The sequence below is a fragment of the Calypte anna genome, chromosome Z (assembly GCF_003957555.1).
Source record: "Calypte anna isolate BGI_N300 chromosome Z, bCalAnn1_v1.p, whole genome shotgun sequence".
In the NCBI taxonomy this organism is placed as follows: Eukaryota; Metazoa; Chordata; class Aves; order Apodiformes; family Trochilidae; genus Calypte; species Calypte anna.
The window spans coordinates 24132488-24155182 of record NC_044274.1 but is presented as its reverse complement, the minus strand read 5'-3'; positions in this window follow the sequence as shown (position 1 = coordinate 24155182).

The following is a 22695-nucleotide window of genomic DNA, read 5'->3' as shown; positions in this document are numbered from 1 at the left end:
GGCTAATGTTCCTGAAAACTGAACATTCTTAGTTCAGTCATGAGCATTCTTTTGCATTAGTGAATATACAATGCTCCATCTGTTCCAAATGAGTTGTTAGTTATAAGACATGGAGGAGAAGGAGTAATTCCAACCACTTCAGACACATGTGTATGTCCATCACTATAGGATAACATTGCTAGGTCTTCAGACTTCAGTTTCATGTTTCAGATGCCCTGCATATCCATGCCAGATTCTTTCAAGAGGCAATGGCACACACTCTCCTGGCCTTCAGTGAGACCTGGACTGAACATCCAGTGCTTGCTGGACTTTATATTGGATGCTCATGCCCTGTGTGAATGTGGTATTCATTACTATTCAGTTAGAATGATGGCTGCCTCCTTAGAACATGGTCACATAAAAGGGTCTGAGTCTGCAGAATGGATGGGGAAGGCCCCCCCACTGAATCACAAGGTCAGACTGGATCACTGGACCTCTTGTTTTTTGAACTTCTCAGAGAAGAGTCTAGGTACATCTGGATACAATGCTAGTCTGAGACTTGATAAACGGTTCATGTCTAAAGAATTCTCTGTGTGCAGCCACCTCTTACAGTAAACTTTTGCCTGCTTCAGTGCCCTGCAAAGGACTTGCACTGAGACAGTTGCATCAAGATGATAAAAAAAAAAAAATGCTGCCTGTTTCAAAGCCCTACATATGGCTTTAATGGAAGCAGATACTCAAAGTTGTAAACAAATAGAGGTTATTAATGTGAAAGATATAGCAAGTTCATTTGCACTTACTGCAAAACTTGAGCTCAAGATAGTAATTCCGAAGTAAATATCTGACAGGGTCAGAGGCTCAGTCTTACCAAAGAGGCATTCTTTTTTGGCAGAAAGAGAAATTTAGGCCCATTGACCCATCAGTACGGGGGAAATTCTCTGCGTACAAAACCAGAGAATTCTAATAGGTGATTTTATAACTATTGATGAGGTGGGGCTAGGTCGCAGTTTATGAGTAATTGTTTCTTAATGGCATTATGCTTAATAGTTGAGGAACAGGCTATACACCAGCATTCACTACAGATGCAAACTCCTCTTCAGGTTTTGTCAATACATCCTCTGGCTGTAAGGCCTTGTCTCCACTCTTATTAATGCAACCTTGGGCCATGAGGCTCTTGCTTTATTACAGCAGCTGCGCTAATTGCTGACTATAAAACTTGAAGTTACAGTAATTGTCAGGTACAGCCATTGCTAGTTGTCAGGTCAGAAAACTTTCGGCATCTGTGTTGCATCTTGGCCAGATTAGCAATTTATTTACCCCTTCATGCCTACTCATTTTCAGGCAAAAGATGAGCAAGTTAAATTAGCCTACACTCTTGTCCAAGGCTCACACACGGAAAACACAATAACTGCACTGAAAGAAATCTGTGCTCCTAAGACATTTACTCTGAAAACCTACTTTCATCTCTTACATGTTAGTTGTATATAAAAGGACAGTGACTGTATATGTCCACTACATGTATTTGATGGTATTTCTTTCCTTAGGCTTGTCTCCCTAGCAGGAAAGGCAGAGAGAATGAGTAAGCATAGGCAAACTACTCCCAGGGCACCTGGAGCTGGAAGACTGTAAAGGTCATGTCTCAGCAGAATGAAAACCACCCTGCAATATAGTCACTGGCAAGGTAGAAGAGGATGATGTAGCTCCATTATTCAGTGGAGGAGTCTTATCCAGTAGGCTCAGATCAAATTTTTCTGAAAACAGGTAAGACGTTTTTGTGGAGAGAAATTTGTGGAGAGAAATTTGTGGAGAGAAATGTCTTCTGAACCACAGATGACATGTGCACGCATGGTGGCTTCTGAGTGATTATTCCCAGGAGTTCCTGTGAGAAACTTTGAGAGTAGCTGAAAACTAATAATATTTCTTCACTGGGACAAAAGCATGTGCCACCTTGCCTACTCCCACTAGCACAAAGACATCATATTAAGAGTGCCTTTTCCAGACGAAAGGAGAACGGAGGTTATTTGCTATTGTGTATCACTCCACATCTTGCTTATTAGCAAACATGCTCTCTCCAATTTTTCTTTTTGTTTTGCAGCAATGTACATAGCTCGCAGACCCTTCTTTTTTTCTTCACTTCTAAGCAAACAGTAGCTTTTGTAGACAGGAAGAGAATAACAATAGTTAAATGCTTAATTTTAATTATACAGAGACCATGTTCTTACTTAGTGTAGAAGTATAATCCATTTTCTCAAAATCTGTTTCACTTCCCCAAATACCTTACTTATAGTTTACCATATTTATAACCGGAACAGTTATTGCTTCTCAGGGGCACTTTTGAAAGCTAATCCTTTAACCTGTGTCTCTTTTGAGCAAGGAAAAATGCCTGCTGTTCTCTTGCACTTGCCTTTAACAATGTATGATGAGAAAACATGAAATAATACAGAAACCTCTGCCAGCATTTTTCCACAGGAGTTGTCTGCATTCTGAGATTTACGCTCTGTTTGCCGGCAACAAAAGAGGATTTTATCAAACAAGGCCGCCTGTGAAGATGCAGTAAGACCCATAAGGAGAGGAAAAATATAGTTGACAAATCTCCCGCTACTGTGTCTCCCACTACTACTATTTAAAAGGTAGAGGATAAAGGTCTGGACCCCGTGGCCAAAGAAGTTTGGGCGACATGACCCTGAATGCAGCTAATCCTCATTTTATAAAGTCAGCCTCAGCATCTCTCCTGCTGAAATCTAAAAAAAAGAGTTAATTTTACCAGAAAAGCTGCTGGCTTCCAGTGTTCTTTCTCTGTTACATTTAATTTCAAGAATGACCACTTGCAGTTAGGCAGAATGCAGCCAAACAATCTTATATGGCTAGCAAGGTCCTGCACGCTAGCCACACCACGACCATCCGACAATTCTTTGAACATTGATGGTAACAAATACAATAGAAGGTAAGTGCGTGCTATCCCTCTCTTCCTCTGTCTCATATTTTCCTGTTCTTTCCCTCTGCAAGAATTCAGGTAACAGGCTTCACTTCAGTGCATGACATCACATGAGACCTGTGACAGCAACACTCTCTCTGCACAGCACAAAAGTGCTCAAGACTCTGGAATGGCAGAAATAAGTAAGCATTGCCAAGGACCCTTTCTTGATGATGTTACAGCAGGTTACAGGCAGTGCTAGTGTTCTCCAAAGCTGTGTAGGAATTAATGGTGAGGCAAACTACACACACAGAGCATCTTCAAGTGCTGTGCATATCCATGCTCAAATGAGCCTTAGCAATCTCATCAGAAAAGGCGAAAGAGATTAACCAGCTGTGAGAGGCATGTGATGTCTGAAAGTTCATAACCCCACTCAATTAAAAACAGCATTTCTGCAGAAAGTCTCCGGAGGCAGGGGTCCTCAGTGAAGATGATTTCCAGCCTCCTATCTTCACTGTTTGTTCCAGGGACCTATTAACAAGCACAAGAGGATTCTTTCCTGCAGCTATGAAAAGCAGATTTTGTCATTCCTGTTGGAGTCAGAGAAGGGTGAGCTGTGCTGAGACTTCAAAAAACGCCACCCAGGAAAATCACAAGTGTATGGGGAGGTGATGAAAGAGCAGGCTATCAGTAGAGAGTAAATGTGAGGTCAGGGCATCTTTATTAGATTAGGCCAGTGTCAGCCCTGTCAAAATACTGCCTATACTTTCTTAAGACAAAACACTAGAGCTATGCCCTAATTGCAAAATAGGCAATGTTTCAGATAGATTTCTCCCAAGATAACTGAAGAGTAACGTGCACTCATTAAATCTGCATGTGGGTGTAAATTCAAAAGTTTTGCCATTTTGTATGATAGAGACATAGTCAGAAAACAATCCTACCTTGCCACTGCCACAAGGAGCCTCCATGGCATTGTCATGGTGACAAGTTCCCACAGCATGAAAGAAAAGTATTGCTTCTCTCTCAGGCTTGGATACAACTTCCCAAGGGTAGTTGCTGGGCTGTTGGGCTGCACCTATTATTTTGGTGGTTGCTCTTTGCCGACAGGACAAAAACCTGACTTGCTGTGCAGCAAGCATGTTCTCCAGCAACTCCTGCTGAAAGTCCTTCTGCAATACTAAATTGCAGAGCACCTCTAACCTCCCTGCAGCTGTCACAAGCACAACAGTGTTGAGGAAGGTGAAGGGCAACCACCTGCATCTCCTTCTTAAGGCCTGGTAACAATTATTACTGGACCTCTTTAGAGATATGCAGAGGTTGACATGTTACAGACATCTTACAGCTTGATGTGTTACTGACATCCTTTCATTTTCTCTCACTCAGGAAATTGTTTTCTTTCAACATTTTCTGATTACACACTTTCTCATGTTTAATTGCTCTTTTTTCCTTGTGTGGACTCTCCAGTTTGTTTCTGATTTCCTAAAAGGGGACGTCATTAATGTTAAGTTCAGGACAATGATTGCCTCTGCCACAGACAGAGAGCTGTTAACTGCACGAACTACTGCCGGCACATCAGAAAGAGGCTCTTGTGCTTTGCAGCAAGCCTCATTCTCATCAGATGTCAGTCCACAGAGGTGGAATCTGAGGAGAAACAAAACAGACAATATCAGTGGCAGTTACAGGGAATGCGTGCAGCACTTTGAGAAGTGATTTGAAGGGAATGAGAGTGTTAAAATGGGAGACAGACAAGCCCAGCCCCCGAATAGTTGTTCCTGCCAAAGAAGAGGGCAGTGAGATGCTGTTCTGCTCAGTATATCAAAGAGGCAGGAAGGAAAAGACAAATTAAACAATATTCCTCACTTTTAAGCAATTCTCCATTTGTCAAGATCTCATACCTTTCTTCTTTGGACCTTGGTACTTGGAGTTCAGGAGCTTTTGTTCAACATTCTTTTCTGAGGTCACTGAATTAGACACTACACTGCTGCCATCCCCACCATCCATATGGAAAGAGAAAAGTTCATGTGGGAGATATCTGGAATAGCATTTTGGTCATGTTGCATATGACCATAAGGAGATGACAGGCAGAAAAAAAAAATTGAAAAAATTGCCTACCTGCCTACCTGCACTGTGGGATACCGGGGGAAGGGGGCTGGGGGAAGCAGAATACAAAGCAACTGACTTGAAGTGGGGAGGTAGAACAGACCTGTCAGCAAAATTAAAACCTACCTTCTGCTTAAGCCTAAAGCTACTTTGACAGGTAATAGAAGTGAGAGTCCCATGAACATTCAGAGGTGGAAGGACAGAAGAGGACAACATGACAAAGAAGTGTTCAGGTTGAGAAATGGGGAAGGTATTGAGGAGAGGACAGAGCTCCAAGCATCATCAGACAATAAAATTATTAGCACATGTCACAGAACTGTTACAGTTGGAAATGACCTCTACTATCACCGTGTCCACGGATGGCAATTGCCAGGACCTGAGCACATTTGGATAGCTAAGCAGTTCTGCTCTGTGTGTTTACATGGAAGATGAACTCTGGGCGCTTTAGTGTTAAACCAGACATGTGCTGTTCCCTCAAGAAAAAGACTGCTAGAATCAAGAATCTCCAACCGATGTCATTAACCTCTGTCAGAAACATTTCCTTTCCTTGGGGATGTAATCTGTGAGCATCAAGGTTGAGGAGAGTTTAACTAAGTCCTCCCTGTGAATGTTTTGTACTCTCGTTTTGTGTGGGAGTCTCAAAATCACGTCAGTTCCATTTTTAGGATTTCTATATCTTCTGCTTTTCATGCTGTTGCTCAGTAATTGTCAGAGTGTAGTTTTGTCAGGAAATAATATTGTTTATTCTCTCAGAGATTTTGCATGTTCTTCCTATTTTATGTTTCCATTCTGAGTCACTAGTACCTAAGGGCAAAGGGAAGAATGTGAGGAAAAAAATGAAGACAGTTGCTTGACCGTAGTAGCTAGCAGGACAAGCTACTCTCAGCAGCTTAAGGATGCATTCTTTATTTTTTGAACTTGTTAAAAGTTGTGTTTCAAGGCTGCTGAGAAAACTGAAAAAAGATACATTCAGACATACACCTAACATCCTTTTGGTAGCAGGGGAAAGTTCAATGACAAATGGAAACAACAGAGCTGCTGTCAGTGAAGCGGTATAATGACTTGAAAATACTCATGCACACTTAAATACAGTAAGTCATAAACTAGCAGTTATAGATGACTGCAGAATGACAAGGGTTGTGTGAGGACCAGGACTGGGCAGTTTCTGTGGTATTTCACATGAGGCTTCCCACAGTCCTACTTTTGACAAGGTGCAGTCATAGGCAAGTAGGTAAAAAATCTTTGTGTTGTAGGTGGAAGTGAAGCCCACACAGGAGTTTATTAAACCCAAGGCTTACAGCGGGTAGTTGAGCCACTGTCAATGGCACACGCTGTGGCTGAGCAGAAGTAACACAGCCAAACATCCTTGTTTAACTCCCTTCATGGCTCTGTTCCAACAATGTTGAAAACATATACCTCTCTTCTATCCTAAAATTCTAAATGTACTTCTATTAGTCCGCTGTATGCCTTTCTTTTCTACACCAAGAGCACCTTTCTGGTACTTGTGCTCTGCTGTCACTTGTGAGGAGGCGACAAATGAGAGCTCTTCAATGCTTTCCAAGGTGCCTGTAGAGGGACTATCAGGCAAGATGATTTGAATTAATGCTTGAAGTCACGTTCCTTCTGGAAATCAGCAGTAAAAGCGAAAGAAAGAACTATTTTATAGCGAAGTAAGGTCACACAGTATTGAGGACCTGTAAAACACAACCCATCAGAGCTTAGCCTTTCTAAAATTCATACCTGCAGCTAATTCAAACAACATTTCAAACCACTGCAACAAAAAAAAGGTCTAATTTCTATATTTCAAGATGGGGTTTTACCTGTCCTCATCCCCTTGGCTCCCACACTGTTATCTCTTTCCTGCAGTATTTCCTGTAGTCACAGACTACAAAATGCTATTTTCCTGTACTGATTTTTCTGCATCTCATGTCTAGTCTTCATTTCTCAATTGCGTGTATCTCCAAAGACAACAGTATGCTCTGGTATCAACTGTATGTTCATATCTCAGCTGTTTTATCAACACTGATCCCCAAAATATTTTCTGGATTGCAGTCCCACACGCTGCAGCTCAGGCCACCATTCCCTCTCTGTATAATCATAGCCTTATGCTGAAAGTAGCAAATAATTTTTCTTCAAATGGTCTCTTGAATAATACCAATTGCTCCTTTTGTACAGCAGTTTTCCCCCTGGTTTTACAGCCATTGTTCCTGACTTTAGTGTCAAGAGTATTTTTCACTGAGTTTCTATTTTCTTTCAGGTCTTGGGAAAGATACAGAATAGGCTGAAGCAAATTTTATAAAACACACTGAAAAGGCCCATATTTATGATAACTTCCCTTAGAAACTACTTGTATCAGCTAGCCAGTTCTTAGTGCCTACACATTTCTGTGTCTCACAGTACATGTTTCTGTCAGAAAGGTAAAGTTTATGATCAAAATCATTAAACAGACTTTTATACTTCCACAGCTGCCTTCACCAACCAAACTTATATTCTGAAGGAATGAAATAAATTCTATTTGACAAGTCCTATTTTGCATAAAACTATGTTGACTGACAATAATTACATTAGTCCCCTTTATTTCCCTACTAATTTAATCCCATATCTGTTTTTCCATTATTTTTCTAGGGAATGAAGTTAGGTCAAGTGGTCTATAATTTTCGGGGCCATCTTCTTTACCTACTAATAGCCAGCTTCCAGTCTTCAGATATTTTGTCAGCGTTCCAAATATTTCAATAGCATTTTTTTACACTATCAGTAAAATACTTCATTTTCAATGAGGAGGGGAGATGTTTCTGTCTTTCCTTTGAGATCATGGGAGCAAATTACTTAGACTGCTGACTGAAGATACCAGTTGATTTATCCTGGGTTTCTAACAGAGTAGGCAGCATTTCATGCTGCTTCTTCCAAGCACAGAAAACAGAAATAGCTGGAAGGCTTTTACCTCTACTGTGTTATCAGCATCTTTACCACTGCAGCGTAAGAACTTACTGGTCTTACATGCCCCAAACTGCAGCAGTCCAGCTAAGCATGATTTTTTTTTTTTTTTCTGCTGACCCTGGCCTTCTTCATTAACTTTTTAATCCCTTAAAATAACCTACTTACAAAATGTTGGCCACCTTCCATTCTCTCCCATCTGTATTTTATCTTCTGTTTTATCTTCATCTGCAGCCTTCACTCATTGCCATCAAGAAAGACTTACACAAACCATTGTGAATTCACAGCTTTCAAGGCCAGCAAACAACTTTTACTGAGATCACCGCACATTCATTAACAGTTCCTGCCCCACTCGTCTGATGATCTCCAGTCACAGATGATTCTTAAATTTTCTGTGCTCTTTCCCCTTTTATCCACTAGCAGTAATACATTTTCCGTGCAGAATTATTGCCTGTGTTTTTCTGAGGTTTTCTCCCCTTCCTCCATTTAAAAAACATCCTCTCCCCTAACTTGGACACAGTTGCAGCATCCTCTCCCTTATATCTCTTCTGGGCAGTTACTTGCTGTGTATCCCTCTCCAACCCAGACTCAGTATCAGTCCTACATATTATTTCAGCCTCTCTCTCACCCTCTCTGTTGTTTCATGCACACCCCACAGAGATTCCGTGACGCAGGGAGACACTATTTCTACATGAAGCGAATCCCAAGCATGGAACACTCCTCTGCTCGTCTCATAGAAAACAATAAGGCTGGCAACAATATACTATCTTTGCAAGTGCTTTGCAGCCGATGTGAAAGAGCTATTTCAAAGGCATCTTTGAGGAAGCACAAGATGGCTCAACTCAGTTTTACTGCTACTGATGTTATTGCTCTATAAAATGAATGAAAACGATTTTAGGAGCTTTCCGTGCTTTCCTAAAGCTTAAGAATGAGTTGTGGAATATTTCAGAAAGAGGAGGTTTGGGAGACACTCTCTAAGAACATGACAAATGGCACCTAAAGATAGTCTGTGAAGATATAAATATCACATTTTGAGGCTTTTTCTTTAAATTATTCCCAACACTAACTTCTAGATACATCTCCCAAGGCTTTGATTGCTGCCGTGGAGACGCATCTTGCTGATAAAACCCATATAAAATATTTATGTATAATTTTTAAATCTAGATTTTAGATTTTAGATTTTCTTGTATAGAAAATTCATGTTCTCAGAGGGTTATGTGCTAAGTCTTATGACTTTCTTGATGTAACTCATCTGAACTCTTGTCTGACCTTGAGCTGGGCTTTCAATTCTGTAAGGATTATGGAGACTTTTCATGAAAGTTCATGCCCAAGTACATAATGAAAGGGCACTGGCATATCATGGGGTTTGGGAAGATCATATTGTAGTTTATGCAGGCAGAATAAAGCAGGGGAGGTGGTTCAAAACACCACACAGATCCTGTTCAGGTGCCTCAAGTAACTGGCCCATTGTGTTGGTAAATACTTTTAAAATCTATTCTTTCATTGCCTTAATTCTTCTGTTAAGAACAAGTGATGTTTCTGCTTGCAAAGGAAGTGCATGAACTGTCATGCTTCATGCATGATATGCATGAGATATGCAGGGTACCACAACTGACAAATGCAACATCTCTGCTATGGGCCCACATGAGGAAAAATCAGAGTACACCCCAGAGGCTTTCAGCTGGGACCATACAGAGAATAGAGAGCTGGAACATGGATGAGAGTAAAATGGTAATAATGGCAGAGACTTCAAAGCACAAACTGCAGCATCTATTCCTCTGACATTATGTCTGAAGCTTGTCCTTATAGATGACTTTCATCTCCACACAAATCACCCTTCCATGGTTGCAGGGAACTGCAGGGCCTGTGGCTTACACAGTGGTGGTGCCCCGTGACGGAGAACCACACCTGATTGGGCTGGCTGGCTGCAGAAAAAGGAACAGATGCTGCTGTGCCAATGATCCCATTACCCTAAGGACACTTTCTCAGCAAATCCTAGTTATCTTGGTTATGTACTGTGCCAACATGACCATTCTCTTCCAGAAACCAAGGGACCTTCCACCACACACCACGAGAAGCATTGTGCTGCCTGGAAATGACCTGACCTCCCACGAAAACCTCCATACAAGGCAGCAGTGCACAACCAGCTCTGATTAGCAAGATTCATCTGGAAGGTTTCAGCAGTGACCAGGTGATGTGAAGGGCAGGCCACAGTGTGAAGATGACAACCTGTCTTGTGTCAGTAATATTCCTAGGAGGCATTTCTGACTGCCTTGCCAACTGCATCCTGGTCTGGAACAGGGGTAAGAAACTGCGAAGATTCTGATTGTCTGTAAAAGGACAGTGCCAGTACCAAAAGGCTATGCATCCACCTCAGAGCAAGCAGTAAAGTTCCATTTCAATTACTCGAGACACCCTATGGAAAATCCAGCCCCAAGAACCTCAGGTATATTTGCAGGGGCCAGTCTGTCTGGGGACTTCCACAGGATCTCAGATGCCTTTTTGTCTGATTACAAGAACCTCTTCAACAAGAATCTCTCAGGTCATTTTTCAAATAAATATTCTGATTAGATCCTGTGGCAGAAACTGAGCAAAAAGGTGACCCCACCCCTAGCAGTTCTCAGATTGATGTCAGCAGAGAAGCTGTTATATCTCAGCCTCTATCACTGGCTAGCTGCTATTTCTAACCTGTCCAATGCTGCATTGTGTCAAAGGCCATTATCTATTCACAAGAACTAGAGTGTGAGATAGCAAACCAGTTCTGACAAGGATCAACAGGGTCCTTTTCTATAATGACAGCAACATGCGTCTTTTTTCTTTTTAAAGGCACAATACTGAGCACTAGCAGAATTATTTCTAAAGCTTCACCATTAGGGGCTGCTAAAAACACCAAAGCACGACTAAGTGGTCTATTAAAAACCACTATTTTTGCAATTGCTATTATGCTTACCTGTGTATGAACTTGTACATAGTCAGAAACATAGTCTTACATAGTCAGAAAATTCCAAAGCTAAAGAACAGTAACTGCATTAAGACAAAGCAAATGAAGTTTCATGGAAAATTTTCCTTCTTCATCTTAACTCTGCAGGCTTCTTTCTCTAAGTTGCTTAGGAAAAGGAGATTCAGCTCAGTCAATCATACAGAACTGCAGATCTCACCCTCCGCTCAAAAAGCACAACCACCACAAAAATTGCTCCACACAAAACTGCCCCCTTGTTCCTTGGCCAAGTAAAGTAAAACATCTACTACTAATATTAATATTACTAAAATAATCCAATATAAAATGCCTTAGAGTGGCGGAGTCAGGCAAGAGTGTAGAGTGCAGCTTATTTTGGAAGATAACAAACAAAAACCTATTAAAGAAAACCAAAAGTGGAAGAAAAAATCTTGCATTTCAGAACACTGGGTAAGCCAAATGAAATTAAGCAAATCAGCAACCCTGGAGAAACCAGGGGCATCCTTGGATCTCCTTGAAATTCATAAGAGTCCTCAAAAATGAGTGAACAAGCTCAGAAGTCAGACCAGCACCAGCACCAAAAAAAAAAAAAACCACCCCAAAAACAAACCTCAAAACCAAAACAAACAAACAACAACAACAAAAAAAAACCCACAAAAAACAAACGGAGGTACATACTTCTACTATCCTCTTTTTTAAAGAGACTAATAGAAAGAAAATAATGGGGAGAAAAAAATCAGCATGAGATTGTTTCATATTCAATGGAAAAAGAGACGGTCATCGCAAGGGCAAGGGAGTAAGTGTTCACCCTCTGCTGAGTCTTTTCTACCAGGTATTTTACAGTAGAATACACATTAAAAATCTCTACAAATATCAAAACGGCTTTTGTCTTGCCTGGGGTATGGACACACCCCAGAGTAAGCTCAGTCGTTTCTTAAAGAGCCTGCTGTCTGTATTCACAAGAAAGAGAGAGAGACTGCCAGTAAATATTGTGAAGACAGAAAACCCAGAGTACACAATTCCTCTTGCACCAGGCAGGGCTGGCAGCACAACCGATGAATAAGGCAGCAAGTAAGAGGAGCTTCAGGCAAGTGTCTGCCTTTCTTTGGGTCTGTGAAAGGACTCTGCATGAAACTGAGAATGAATCAAAACTGTACAGTCATTACTACTCCCACTGGCATACAAACCTGCAAGCCAAAGAGGGCAAGAACTCTTTGTCTCCAATACATAATGAAAATAAGGAGAAGCTTGAAAATGAATGTGCATTAGATGGTACTCTGAAGGGGTGGGAGGAGGAGAAGTAAAATGAGCACTGATTTGTGTTAGAAGTTGCCTGTAGCATTGCTCAGACAGTGAGAAGATTGCCCTGGTAATTCCGTTGAGGAAGGGCCAGGATGGAGTAACAATATCCTTTCAATAGCAAAACTGACTAGAACTGCTCTCAGAAGAAAAAGAAATAAAATGGGGTTATTCTCAAGAAAATAAGCAAACACACAGAAACCCAGGTTCTTCAGAACTGCAAACATTTCCAGATTAAAAAAAAGCCAATACCAGTCTCTGGGGAAACCCCACAAATCCAAGGCATCCGTAGGCACACCTGGGAGAACAGGAGCTCTTGCCTAGGAAGCAGGGCCATGCACCCACAGCCTTGTCAGCAGAGCACAGGACTGCCAGGTTCCATTAGCAGCAGCCCAGAGCAAGGATGCTCTGAGCTGAGGATCTGAGAGGAACACTCATATTAGTCAAGTACACCCCAGACCTGCACTCTCTTTGCTCCACAACCCCTACACCCAGTACTCCCTCAACAGAGTGAGGAACAACGGGGTTTCCTTCATGGGCTCAGAACAGCAGCACAATTCTTCCTATAAACACCTATGCGATGTTGTTAGTCTGGGGATTAAGGCTGCAAAATATACCTAAATCATGAATTAAAAACTGACACTGTCATCACTATTATCTGGGATGGAGCCTGTGATAGAAACAGTTACTGTCAGGGGGTTACAGATACTAGGTTAGACTTAACTTCTGCTTTACTTCTTTCTCAGCATTTAGAAATAACACTGCATTAGTACATTCCAGTATTTAATTGCAGAACTTATTTTATTTCTATACTAATTACTCTTTATTTTTGCCAATTTGTCTTACCATGAAATGCAATGATTTTCGGTAATATTCCCCCCACTACTTAACCTACTTAACAAATTTCAGCTCCTTGCAACATAATGTATATAAAATTGATTTTAATTTCAAAAGCTGCGAAGGCATTTTTGTTCTTTGCATTTTTATTGCAGACATTCTAGATATTTTTCACATACTGGGAATCAATAATGCATGGTCTGAGATCAAATACAAAGCTATGATCCTCCTTTTTGATTTTAAATTCTAAAAATGTAATATCAAGGGAGATAACCTTTCTTTTTCTAAAAAAAAAAAAAGGTGCAGGGAGTCTTTTGTTACAAGTGCATTATTTGATCCAAATCTTTATTTTAAAAATAGGTTGGCCAGGTGCAGTACATATTCTTAGTCATTTAGCAGCCCAAAGTCCAGTGATTTCCACTTCTTAAAAATGTGTACTGCACTTGCAATATGCAGGTTTTTAGGGGATAAAAAAATTGAATGCTTCCATCCCTAGAGCTGAGAATAAATATTGTGGTAATCTATAGCTGAAATGCAGGAACCAACACTGAAACTGTAATATCATATAGTAGGTTGAATAGAAAATACCTTGGCAGATGGAACACACACATTTCTGCAGCAAATTCATGAGCCAGACAGAAAGCGAGATGAAAAAATAGATGAAGAATTTAAGTACACCTGCTGACTGCAGGAATAGTCAACTAAAATGTTTAGGTTACTGAAAACTCTGACTGTGTCTAGTCTACTAAATAACATCAGAAATAAAATATTTGTGTTCCTGTATGGAGTACAAAGGAAAAGAACAAGGAAAAATATTTTGCAGTCTTGAACTGCATACCTGTGCACTTTTCACTTGTGTGCTTGCTGTGCATGAGGGTGCTATTAGCAGAAGTTCTCAGTCCATACCTGCTCCTTGCTCTTTTCCCATTTGAGTTAAATCAGCATCTTACAACAGGACCGAATGTACATTCTTGCGTCTGCTTTCCTGTGCAACATGGAGCAAAAACTGTTGGAAACATCCAGCAGACACATTTTTCTACAAGTGACACTCACCACCATCTTATCTTGGTCAGTGATTTAGTCTGACAGCCTCAGGCATACACAAAGGACTCAGAAAACAAACAAAATAATGTCATCTGCTTCATTGGTGGGTTTTTGACCCACAGCTGTGATGAGGTTTCCTCTTGTGCTTTTTTCATCTGCCCTTGAAACAACTGAGCAGACCCATTTAATATTTGTCTCCACTTACTGTTTTTAATTTTAAATGTGGTCTGTCAGGAAAATTATAGACCTGAACTTGGGAATGTTTTCAAAAGGTTTTGCTTGTTTGATCAGCACAACACTTCAACCAAGGGAGTTAGTACTTTTTGCTGGGGTTTTTTGCACTTGGCAAGTTCTTCCAGTTGCACACTTTCCTTGCTTACTGCTGAAGGAAAAGCTCCCCATAGTGCCTTCCATGGAAAAGAGCTCCTTAATGGGAAAGCAAGGCAGAGAATTGCATGGGTGAACAGGGAGAAGCATGGGCACAGACACATTGTCTGTCGCACAGGGAATTCACTTTGGTAGCCTGAGCCAGTAGTTTAAGTGGACTCGCAAGCCCAGCTGGATATTTTCTGAGAGTGGCTTCCAAGTGTCCACACTATTATTGCTCATTTCTTCACATTCAGAAATAAACATGATTTAGTGCTCATCCAGGATTATTATAGAATCACAAAACAGTTTGGGTTGGAAAGGACCTTACAGATCATCTAGATCCAACTCCCTGCATGGGCAGAGACACCTCCCACTAGACTAAATTGTTCAAAGCTCCATCCAGTCTGGCTTTGTCATATTTCTTTTCTCCAGTTTCACAACTTGCCAGCTGTGGAAGAGAAGGTAAGCCATTATGACAATATCTTCACCCTAAACTTGACAAGTTTCATCACAGGTGTGGGGACTTCTCACATGCCAGCCACACAGAGAGTCCTCAGCAATGACTGGAGAAGAGCTGCACACTCTCAAAGGCCCAGATAGGCAGGGCTTTCTCCCTGCTGACAGGCAGAAAAATTTCTATGGAGGATCATGCCTCTTCTTATGATAAATGGCAATTAATGAACAGGAAGCATCAGAAATATTACAAAAAAGGCCAGCAGGTGAAGCCCAAGAGCAGACTGAAGTTCTGAAAGCAGTTTGCTTCATCAGGTTCTTTGGATGGATGGCCTGGAGACAAATTTGTACCTTAATTATCAGAGCTGCAGCCTGAAGTATTGGTGTCAGTCCTTGTAATAGTACCAGGATAAACCCTAACTGAAAGAAGTAATGTGAGAAGGTTCCCTGCTGTGTGCAGCACCAGAATAATGCACCCCCGGTTAACCTGCAAAGCACTCCCCTTCCCAAGGGCTGAGGGTAGTGCCCTCAGCATCAGGTCCTGAAGACCATGCTGTGAAACCTCCAATGCTCTATGTTACTAAAGCAAATTCAGAAAAACAGAGAAGTGTTGAGTGCTTAGGAGTGATAACTCCTGTCTTTCCAGACTCAAGCTCATGGCTTTTAACAGGGCCTTAAAAAGATGGAGAGACATAGCCAGGATTTTTTAACAATAGGGATGTATAACAGATGACTTTCAACTCTCCAGCCTCAGAACATGTTGCCAAAGAGTAATTATTGAGTCATTAGGATGTTTCTACCTAGGTCTGTTTTGTCATGTTTTTTCCAGAGTTTCCAATTTTTGCTCATGACTGCTTTACAATTCTCTTGGCATTCAGTAGAAAAAAATCATCCTCTTTCACAAAAAGCTATCAAGAATGAGCTTCTAGCAATGAGGATACAGCAACTAATTATACAACCAGAATCCAAAGGCTTTCACAAGATGAAGCAAATACTCTTTTCTTTTTGTAAATCCTTGCCTTTAATTTATTTCTTCAACAATGTTTTTATTAGTTCTGCGTTTGACTTCCTACAGCAAAACCACAAAGACTACAATCCTACAAGGACTTACCATAGGCTTATTTCTAAGAAAGTATGTATTTACTGGTCCTTTCAGTTAATCCTTAAGCAAAGATTTAGTAAGCTGGAGAAAGTATCACACAAAAAGATCACAAGACGATTTCTGTGAAAAGGGTCAGGGGGAAAATCTCTTCATTTTTAGAGATGTGAAACAAACGAAGAAACAAATCTATGAAAAATCCTGTTAAATGCCCTGAACCTTTTTCCAACAAACTGTATAGTTCCTGCAAGTTTACTGTTTGCTGTATTTGGTGAAAACCAGGATTTGGTGAATAATGCTGTAATGGCAGATATTTTCCTAATGCATTTCAGGAAGCTAGCAGCTGTGTGAAAACAAAACCTGCCTAATTGGAAGCGTTCGTGTAACAGCAGTGAAAGCCTTTCCCAACTCCCTCAGCCACACAGACAGTAAGAGAAGAAAAACTGCAGTTCCCTGGCAAGACTTCACAGCCCCACTGAGAAGCTGGTCCCTAAGTGGCCCATATACAGTGTGCAGCTGCCTGAGACTTCATAAGGCAGCTCTCTGGCAGGCAGGGGCTTGTGTCCCCACAGAGACCTGGCAGCATATCCCAAGCCTGGCCCACGTCCCCTCTGCATGGGGAGGACCACCCTCCTCACCCACCCTGTCCCACCTAAGAGTGACACCAGCCCCTTCCTTCTCCCACAGCCCTCCTCCCATCCACCTGCCCACCTGCTGGAATACCTCACAGCTGAAGAATTCAAGCAAGGTCATTAGGCAAGTCTGCAGAAAATTATTTTTGGGTGGGAATCTCGAAGGCTTGGGGTTTAATTGTTCTCATTCTTTACTTCTTTTTTTTTTTTTTTAAATGAAAAATTTCAAATCTTAAATAAAATAGTAAAATGTTAGGTGAAACCATTCCTGCAAAGTAATGGCCCTTCTCCTAGAAGAGGTCCACAAAGATGATCAGTGGGCTTCAGCACCTCTTTTATGAAGACAGGCTGAGAGAGGTGGGACTGTCCAGTCTAGAGAAGAAAAAGCCTAAGGGAGACCTTATAGCAGCTTCCCACTATCTGAAACAGGCCTACAGGAAAAGTTGGGAAGGGATTTTCAGAGGGCATGTAGCAACAGGACAAGAGGCTGCAGCTTTAAACTAAAAGAGGGGAGATCAGGACAGAATATTAGGAAGAAGTTCTTTATTGTGAGGGTGGTGAGTCACTGGAACATGTTGTTCAGGGAGATTGTGGATGCTTTGGAAGTGTGCAAGGCCAGGTTGCATGGGGTTTTAAGCAACAAAACCTACCCTTCCAACCCAAACCATTCTACAATTATATAAAGGGCTTCAACCCACCCTTGACATTTTTAATATCCAAAGCTGAAGTATTTTAATTATTTTCATTTATTTATTCTGAAACTACTTACGCAACATTGGAAAGAACTTTGGTTTTACAAGAAATGAAGATACCATGGCAACTATAATAGTTGTTTGCATTTTGGCTAAGAAACCAATTTTCCAGTGAACTTAACAAGTCCTGGTGAAGGGTTTTTGACCTTATCTTGTACAGGAAAAGCCTTCCTACCTAGAGCTATCTCAAGGACATTGCACTCTTAATAATGAGTTTCAGCCAACTAAATGGACAAATAACCATCATAACTAGAGAAGAGTAAAACTTACACGAAAATAAATGTGGAATTTCTTTGCCCCCTGAATACTGGAGGATGAAAGAGTGAGTTGTGTACTAAACTGTATCTGTTACTCAGCCTTTTCTCTAACCAGCAGTCGTTTCTCATATTTTTTATTATGAATGGAAAATAATAAAATAGAGCTTGTTGTATGCAATTCCAGGGTGGTATTTATTTATAGCTCCAGTGGGGATAGGGTGATTGGTCAAAGCAGTATTATTCATCTTTCCAACATGGAGCAGGAAAATATTATCAGAATAAGAATTGGGCATTAAGAGCTGTATTTTATCTATTTATGAAAATGGTAGGCTGGGCAGGGTGGAGCAGGGGGGGAGCAGCTGGAGTACATCCCAGAGGGAGCGTGTGCTGGACAAGGAGATATAGGAGCCGTGCGCTGCAGAGAGCGCATCCGTGCAGGAATGGCTGAGCCCAGATTTCTTTGCATGCCCTGCCCTCCTCTGCTGAAAGCAGCGTCCCTGCCTTCTAGGACACACAAGAGACCCCCGCTCCACACAAAGGCCAGAGGTAGCGTTGGCTGAGGCACTGTTCTCACACGGTTGCCTGGGGCTAGGAGACATCAGGAGCTACGAAATGGGAGCTGAATAAACCGGCAAAAGGGTCTTGAAGCACAAGGAACTAAGCAGAAAAATAAGCATTCCAGACCCAGATGAAACTGGACATCGCAGCCTGTGGAGTCCAGTGCTCTGCATCCGCAAAGCTCAGATCTGGAAAAGAGATCAATGCAGCAGGGGTGGCTGAAACAAGGTGCACGAGGCAGTGACAGCCATAAGGTGAGACATAGCCAGAGGAGGGACAGGAAAAGGCGATGGCTTCCAAGAGGAAACCCTGCCCCTGCTGGAAGCAGAGGTGATGGCAGCGGCTGGCGGCTCTGCACAGCTCTGAGACGGGGTGCAACCACAGGGAGTGACCTGGCTGGCTGCTGACACTGCAAGAACGTCCGTATTTCTGCTACGGGCTGAGAAAACTAGCAAGACAGACTCTCGAGAGAGGGTGGAAGTGGACGTCGGACACGTACAACAGATCGGAACCGCAGTATTCAATATCCTATTCCCTGGCTGTTGTCGCTGTATAAAGAAGTGCTAGTATTTAGCTGCCAAAATGTTAATTAAGCTGACTAACTTTCAAACTCTGCAAGAGCATATTTTGGGCTGGTATTTCTTTGAAGCAGGTATATTTCCAGGCTAGTTTTTCATCTCAGTATCTTAGCACCACTGAAAGAAATGTTCATTGTGCGTGTCTCATGTTTCAGGAAGAGCTACAAAGCAAAATGCTGGCTTGAGTGCACCACCACAAAATAAAACAGTGTTACATCTCAGCTCTTCTTAGCATCAAGTCAGCATCAGTGCCAGATTTCCAAAAACAGATACTGCTTGCTCTCCCACAAGACCTTCCCCTGTGATAAAACAGATTTATGATTTAACCACTATTACATGTTCATGACAGAGTGAGGCATGCCTGGAATACAAAGACGTGGCAGATGCTACCTCCACAGGAGCCAGGAGGGACAATGTACAGGGCTTACATGCTAAAGCTGTACAAGTAGCTTCTTCAAACATCCTGGGAGAAATACTGCATGTGGAAATGCAGAACAGCCACTGCACCTCCCAGTACATGTTCTGTACTACTGTGGTTATAGGACCTGTTTTACTTCAGCACCAAAGTGCTGACATGTAAATAGCTGCCAGGCAGGCTCTTCAAGTGTGAGAATCTGTGATTTACAGCTCCCAGATTTTGTAAGTGAATTATATCTGTTTTGGAAATAGGGCTGTACTCTTGATAGGTCAAATGGGCTTATAGTGTGGATTCTTAGGCCAGCAACGTGAAATGAAATCCAAAATAACAGAGATGGGCTACAACACACTCACAGGCAGGCTGAGTCAGTAATGAGGTCACTGAGAAACTGAAGAGGTCACCAGTAAGTTGTCCCTGCAACTTTCACACCACATAAAGACAGATTATAATTGCTTTCTGCACTCTCCTCACTCTTACTGCAGAGAGATGTGTTTCAGCTCTGCGCCTGTCAGGCTGGAAGGAAGACACAGAAACAGTACTCAGATGCTTCAACCATACTTGAAGCCCCTCTGAGAGTTTCCCCCCAGATAACTTGTTGTCAGAGAGCGATGCTGAGGATGAAGTCTAGCTGGTCAGATCTCTGACTCCCTGATTGTGCAGCTTTCAATCTTATTCAGCAGCTTGTGTCACGCCTTCAAAGACTGCAGCTCTGCCCTGCTCCCTCTGCTACACACATGGCTGTCCTCACAGCAACCACAGCAGCATGTCTGCAGATAATGCATTGTAAGTCTGATGCCCAGAATCCCTCTGTCCAGTCCTCACCTCATTTTCCAGGTGCTGGTTTGCCTTGGCTCCTTCCCCGGACTTGCCCTGACCATTATCAGAGACTGCAGTGTAACCGCAGTTCTGCTGCCCACCACTGCCCTTGAAAGTCCCTGAAGGCCCCTTCCCTCTCCTGCGTGGAAAGTCAGGCAGGCTCTTCTCTCACCTCAGGTATCAGTTCAAAGCCTCTGTATGGCCAGAAGCCTAAAGCAGGGCTCATGTTTTCAAGGCAAGTAACAGAGTGGGGTACCTGCAAAGCTGTGCTCAGCCTGCCCTCTGGGACCATGGCACAGGCTGGGGGCTCTCAAGTATCCCCTAGACTGCTGCTGAATGTCTGCCCTGGGGCTGATGAGTCTCAGAAAAGAACCAGGCCCTAAATGTTAGGCTTGATTGGCAAGTGAGCATGAAACAAGCGGAAGGGGAGAGCCAACGGAAGAATACAAGCAATAGGAATATAATTATGCAGTGATTCATCTTGGGAACGCTTGCACACTGGGAAGAGGGGGGCAGGAAAAAAGGGGAACAGAGCCTTTTTTTTCTTTTGGGCAGGAGTGGAATACTGCAGAAGATAAATTGGAGGAGTGATTCACAGGAGACATAGGTGGAGATACTGCAAGGATCAAGGGCAGTGAAACAACCGCTTGATTCTGCATGAGAGATACAGAACTGTGCTTCTGCAGTGTGCAGTGAATGCATTACCAAGATCACAGATTAAGAGGGTTAGGAAGCATTTACAATCCTATCCTGAGCAGCTGCTTCTCTGTCTTTGTAGCATGAACCTTCACGAAACATAGAAGCATTCATCAACCTGAAGGAAAAACTGTGGGAACAGAATTTTCATAGGCAGCCCACCACTAGCCTATAAATACATTTGAGAAGTGGCAGAGGCAAATTTTTAAGTGCATACAAAAGATTGCATTTGGGAGATCTTTAAAGCATTGCAGAACAGGTGAGCTGGTTTGAAACCTTATATTGTCATTTTGAATTAAATGCTCATGCTTACTCATAAAGGCAAATTATAGGCAGTTGTTCCTTGCAGATGGCAAAAGTGATAAAGAGAATACTCCCTATGAACTGTATGTGATCAGCTCAGTGGAGTATGTGTAACTGGGACTCATGAGCAGTGTGGTTATTCTTCCACTCAGCTCCAGCAGCAGTACTGCCAGTGGGTAAAGCAGTAGGCTTTCCTTCTTTGCAAGAGTGCCAACCATGTTTTTCTGGCCATCCTTCCCTCATGACCTTCTGTTCAGTGCAGATTACTGTGTGACACAGAGGTTCCACCAAAACAACAGCTCTGCCCTTTCAGTTCCATCCAGCAGGGCTGTAGCACACACTGGGGTAGGTGACACTAACAAATAGTTCAGCAGCCCTGCACAAACACTCACCAGTATGGCTGGTGGTCTGCGTGTCTATACAGGTAGCCAAAGACTACATCCTCTTTTTGGAAAATGAAGATAAAATTTACAACCAGAACTGATGGTAAGATGTCTGGGACCATGTGCATATCAGCCATTTGCCTAGTGCATGGCTCTTCTATTTTTAAGCCTTCTAGAAAACAATCATGGTGAATAGCTGGTAAATGAATAAAGGTTGATATTTTATGCCTGTTCCAGATTAATTATAAATGAGCAGCAAAATAAATCCAGAGGGCTATCATCCCATCTACCAATCAATAAGTTAAAAGTATAAATATACTAGAATGAAATAAAATGCCTATGGCACACACACAAACCCAGTGAGCTAAAAAAAAGGAAGGAAAAAATTTCCAGTCTTCATCTGGAGAGATGCCACAGATTTCATCAAGCTAAGCTGAAGGGGAAGAGCTTTTGGAAGTATATGATTTTTACAGGCAGATCTCCCTTTCTTGTGCTTTGCCAGCCATCTACCGAGGGGAAAGTATTTTTTTTTTCATAGCCACAAAGCAACACTGCTAGTCATGTGTACTGACATATATATGAAAACTAATCACTCAAGGAGTCTTCATGACCTCAGCAAGGGCAGCAGGCTTATCTTTAAACATATATGGTAAAGTGTTTGCTTGGATAAGAGCCTATCTTAACAGAGACAAGCAAGCCCAAAGACGACATGTTGCATACATCATCTGACAGCAAAATTCTAATGCAAAGTTGTTCAAACGGATTGTGCAGAAAGAGACAACCAGGTGAACATCTTTTGCACCATGATACAGCAAGAGCTGCAGTCTGTAAACAAATCTTGTGTCTCACAGTCCAGGGAAGAAACATTTGAGAGTTGTGAAAGGAACAGTACCAAGGCAGCAACACCATTTCTACTCAGTGCCAAACTACCACAGTTCTCTCTTTTCAGAAAAGAGTACCAGATCAGAAACAATTTCTGTTCATTACAGAAGCAATCCCTGTGGCACCCAGTTTACTCTATCTCCCTGTGGAATGTCTGGGCATACCTGAAATGCACTTCCACATGGATGTCAGCAAAATTGCTGGTCTCCCCATGGAGTCTATGCTGCTCAGGTCAGTCTCCTTGAGACCCATTGGCAGGCAGCTCTTCATAGAATCTTCTGACAAGTTTACCACCATCCTTGTTTCCCAGATGGAAACCCCAGAAGACATTTTATGTTGTGCCTACATTAGCTAATGATCTGTACAGATTAAGCAAAGACAGACATACCACATCATGTTCTGCAGTCTCTTGCAAAACACAAGGCTTAAGGATGTT